Below are 5,458 nucleotides of genomic sequence, written 5' to 3' on the forward strand. Positions count from 1 at the left end.
TTCGCTCAACCATCTAATGAAGAACCTAGTTCTAGTATAGTAAACCCAATCATACCAACCAATAATTTTGAACTTAAACCATCCCTGTTACAACTAGCACAACAGAGACAATTTGCGGGTCTCGCTACTGAGAACCCTAACCAACATTTAAAAATATTTCTTCAATTAGCAGATACTTTTAAAACCAATGGAGCTTCTCCTGAGGCAATACGTTTAAGATTATTTCCTTTTTCCCTCAGAGATAAAGCTCTATCATGGTTAGATTCCCTTCCACCCAATTCCATTACGACTTGGGATAACCTTAGAAGAGTTTTTCTTGGTAGATATTTCCCCCCGAGTAAGACCGCCGTTCTTCGAAACCATATAACTAGATTTACCCAAAACCAAGGAGAATCGTTGTTCGAAGCTTGGGAGAGATATAAAGAGTTGTTACGAGCATGCCCACATCATGGCTTAGAAAATTGGTTAATCATTTAAACCTTCTATAATGGACTTCATTACAACACAAAGATGACCATCGATGTTGCCGCAGGCGGTGCTTTGATGAACAAACCTTACCCTGAAGCTAGTGCCCTCATCGAAGATATGGCTCAAAACCATCAATCATGGGGAGCCGAACGAGCGACAGTTGAGAAGAAGAAGCCCAAGGAGGAGTGCATGAACTAAGCTCTATAGACATGATGCAGGCTAAAATGGACGCATTAGCCCTTAAGGTTGAGCATATGTGCATAAACCTGAATACTGTAGCCGCAGTTTCGTCGGATTGTGAGATATGTGGAACCCAAGGACACCAATCCGCTGAATGCAGTCTATTAAACGAAACCCACTCCGAGCAAGTGAACTACACCCAAGGGAACCCATATTCGAATACCTATAACCCTGGATGGAGGAATCACCCTAACTTCTCCTATAAAAACAATAACCCTATTCAAAATAATGCACCTCCAAGACCTAGTTATCAAGCCCCTAGATCAAATCAACCTATGCAACCTGTACCACCAAAACCAAGCCTTGAGAAAATTATGGAAAATTTTATCACCGCTCAAACCCAACAAAACAAGGAGTTCATGAATCAAAACATTCATGTTAACGAATTGATTACTCAGTTAGGAACCAAGGTTGACCAAATAGTTACTCATACCAAGATGCTTGAAACCCAGATCTCTTAGGTAGCTTTAAACCAAGCCCCTCAGACTACACCTGGAGGACAATTCCCTGGACAACCTCAACAAAATCCGAGAGGACAAGCCAATGCCATTACCCTACGAAGTGGGAACGCTTATGATGAGCCACCAAACCCTAGATTAAGTGAACCCGAAACTTCTAAGGAATGTACCAAACCCCCAGACAAAGTAAAGGAACCAGAGGGATCTGAAAACCAGGAAGGTCGAGATAAAGGAGAAGAACCTAAAGATAAAATTTACGTACCGCCCCCGCCATATAAACCACCTATACCATATCCGCAAAGACTCAAACAAACCCAGATCAATAAACAGTATCAAAAATTTATTAAAGTTATAGAAAAACTTCATGTAGAAATCCCTTTCACAGAAGCCATCACCCAAATACCTTCTTATGCAAAGTTTCTGAAAGACATCCTTACCAACAAACGTAGACTTGACGATCCGAAGCCTTTGGAATGTAATGCTATTTCCGAGGACAAATTAGCAAAGAAAGATAAAGATCCTGGAAATTTCTCCATTCCTTGCCTTTTGGGTAATCATGTCATCGAAAAAGCTTTTCTAGACTTAGGAGCTAGTGTGAGTTTAATGCCTCTAGCAGTTTATGAGAGGCTAAACTTAGGAGAATTATAATCCACTAAGATGTCACTTCAGTTAGCCGATAGATCTGTTAAATATCCGATAGGAATTTTATAAGATGTTCCTGTTAGGATAGGTCAACTATTTATCCCTACTGATTTTGTCGTCATGGACATCAAAGAGGACAATGATATACCAATTCTTCTAGGTAGACCGTTCTTATCGACTGCAGGAGCCATAATAGATGTCAAGAAAGGAAAGTTGACGTTTGAGGTAGATGACGAGAAAATAGAATTTATACTTTCGAAATTTCTTATGCCACCTGTGATGGGAGACTCGTGTTATGCCTTAGATATCATTGATGAATGTGTTAGAGAATTAGAATAAAAAGAAATTATTAAGTTACCATCAACCCCCATAAAGGAAGATGATGACTTTAAAGAACCTTACATCGATGATAACCTTTACGAATGTTTATCCCTTACTCCAGATCCTATGCCATGCCCTAAGAAACCAACCTTAGAACTTAAGGAACTGCCTAAGAACCTGAGATATGAGTTCCTCGATGAAAAGATGAACCGTCCAGTTATAGTTAGTGCTACCTTGAGCCAAGAGGAGACGAACCAACTTTTAGACGTTTTACGAAGATATCCCTCAGCCTTAGGATATAATATCTCTGACTTGAAAGGTATAAGCCCATTCGTATGCATGCATCGGATTTCGCTCGAAAAAGATTCAAAACCCTTTAGGGAACATCAGAGAAGAATAAACCCTATAATGAGTGATGTTGTTAAGAAGGAAGTTCTTAAGTTGCTTGAGGCAGGTATAATCTACCAGATCTATGATAGTAAGTGGGTGAGCCCTGTGCATGTAGTACCTAAAAAGGGAGGCATCACAGTCGTGCAAAACGATAAAGGCGAACATGTCGCAAAATGTTTAGAAGGAGGATGACGGATGTGTATAGATTATAGAAAATTAAATAAAGCAACTAGGAAGGACCATTTCCCTTTACCGTTTATAGACCAAATGTTGGAGCGTCTAGCCAGACACTCTTACTTTTGTTATCTAGATGGATACTCTGGATTCTTCCAAATACCTATTCACCCTGAAGATCAAGAAAAAACTACCTTTACATGCCCCTATGGAACTTTTGCCTACAGACGAATGCCATTCGGCCTCTGTAATGCCCCAGCTACTTTCCAACGCTGCATGATGTCAATATTCGCAGATTACCTAGATGGTATCATGGAAGTGTTTATGGATGATTTCTCGATTTGCGGATTCGATTTCAACAATTGCCTTGCTAACCTTGAGAAAATCCTGGAGAGATGCGTGGAGGTGAACCTCGTGCTAAATTGGGAAAAATGTCATTTCATGGTAACCGAAGGAATAGTTCTAGGACATATAGTTTCCGAAAAAGGTATAGAGGTAGATAAAGCTAAAATAGAAGTTATAGAAAACTTAAAACCACCAAAAACCATCAGAGAAGTCCGAAGCTTTCTTGGACACGCTGGATTCTACCGGCGTTTTATTAAGGACTTCTCCAAAATAACTAAACCGTTAACCGGACTTTTAATGAAAGATGCTGAATTCATTTTCGACGAAAAATGTAATGACGCATTTAATCTTCTAAAGCAAGCATTAGTATCAGCACCCATTATGAAACCGCCCGATTGGTCGGAACCGTTTGAAATAATGTGCGATGCTAGTGATTATGCAGTTGGAGCCGTTCTAGGACAAAGGAAAGATAAAAAATTATACGCCATTTATTATGCCAGTAGAACCCTAGATGCTGCCCAGCTTAATTACGCAACAACTGGAAAAGAATTACTCGCTGTAGTTTTCGCTATAGACAAATTTAGATCTTATCTAGTAGGAGCAAAAATTATTGTTTACACCGATCATGCTGCCATTCGTTACCTATTAAGTAAAAAAGATGTCAATCCCAGGTTACTCCGATGGATTCTATTACTACAAGAATTTGATTTAGATATAAGAGATAAAAAAGGCACTGAAAATGTAGTAGCCGATCACCTTTCTAGGCTAGAACATCTAAAACCTGAACTAGTACCCATAAATGATGATTTCGCCTATGATAGACTGATAGCTAAAGTAGAAACCATTAAAGACAATAACCTAGATCCTTATGAGCACCCCCAAAATTCCTTAGCAATAAGTAACGTACCCTGGTATGCAGATTTCGTTAACTACCTAGCTGCTGATATAGTACCCCCTGATCTTGACTACCACCGCAAGAAGAAATTCTTCCACGATGTGAGAAACTTCTATTGGGATGAACCGCTCCTTTTCAAAAGGGGTAAAGATGGCATTTTTCGCCGTTGCGTTCCAGAAGAAGAGATAAATAGTATTATCGAGCATTGTCATTCTGCACCTTATGGTGGACATGCGAGCACCTCTAAGACATACGCCAAGATTCTTCAAGCTGACCTATTCTGGCCTACCATGTGGCGTGATGTCTATGCTTATATTGTCAAATGTGATAGATGCCAACGCACTGGAAACATTTCAAGACGTGATGAAATGTCCTTAAGAAACATTCAGGAAGTAGAACTCTTCGACGTATGGGGTATAGATTTCATGGGACCTTTTCCACCATCCTTAGGAAATAGGTATATCTTAGTAGTTGTAGACTATGTGTCTAAGTGGATTGAAGCTATAGCTGCACCCACAAACGACACTAGGGTAGTAATCAAATTATTTAAAAACTATATATTCCCTAGATTTGGAACACCACGTTTAGTCATAAGCCATGGAGGATTACACTTTATATCAAGAATATTTGACAAACTTTTAAGAAAATATGGAGTTAGGCATAGAGTAGCAACACCATACCATCCACAAACTAGTGGTCAAGTAGAAGTATCTAATAGGGAGATAAAACAGATCCTAGAGAAAATTGTTTCTATTTCTAGGAGAGACTGGTCTCAGAAGCTTCAAGAAGCATTATGGGCCTATAGAACCGCTTTCAAAACCCCTATAGGAACTACTCCTTATCAACTAGTTTATGGAAAATCATGTCACTTACCATTCGAGTTAGAGCATAAGGCCTATTGGGCCATTAAAACTTTGAATTTAGACTACTTAGCTGCTGGAGAAAAGCGTATCCTAGACATTCATAAATTGGAAGAACTTAGGAAATCTGCCTACGAGAATGCAAAAATATATAAAGAGAGGACAAAAGCCTATCACGACAAAAGAATAGTAAAGAAAAACTTCAATATAGGCGATTTTGTTCTCCTTTTCAACACTAGGTTACGACTCTTCCCTGGAAAGCTACGTTCAAGATGGACTGGTCCTTTCGAAGTATCCAAGATTCTGAGATCCGGAGTCGTAGAAATCAAGTACCAAACTTGTATCCCATTCATTGTAAATGGACAAAGACTGAAGCTCTACGAAGGAGGAGACATTCCAACATACTACTCAAGCCACACCCTGATTGATCCACCGATTCATACTACTACAGGTGTATAAATTCTAATCGTCAAGCTAATGACGTTAAACAAGCGCTGAGTGGGAGGCAACTCATGGTTTTTCTTTTCATTTTACTTTTTTCGCATTTATTTACATTTATTTTTATTTTTATTTTATTTTATCATATTTTGCATAGAGACTAAAAGTTTGAATGGTTTGTATTTTCAGGATCACTTTCCTAACTTTTACAGGATGCGGGGTTTTGA

The 5,458-nt window shown here is 39.0% G+C and overlaps 1 non-coding gene across 1 annotated transcript; it reads right to left on the reverse strand.

The window, feature by feature from the left end:
- Positions 1-348: 348 nt before the first annotated feature.
- Positions 349-455, reverse strand: LOC127110066 (small nucleolar RNA R71). The gene has a single exon (XR_007797304.1). It is a non-coding gene; the product is annotated as a small nucleolar RNA R71 (small nucleolar RNA).
- Between the last annotated feature and the right edge of the window lie 5,003 nt (positions 456-5,458).

This window comes from Lathyrus oleraceus, chromosome 7 (assembly GCF_024323335.1).
Source record: "Lathyrus oleraceus cultivar Zhongwan6 chromosome 7, CAAS_Psat_ZW6_1.0, whole genome shotgun sequence".
Lineage (NCBI taxonomy): Eukaryota > Viridiplantae > Streptophyta > Magnoliopsida > Fabales > Fabaceae > Lathyrus > Lathyrus oleraceus.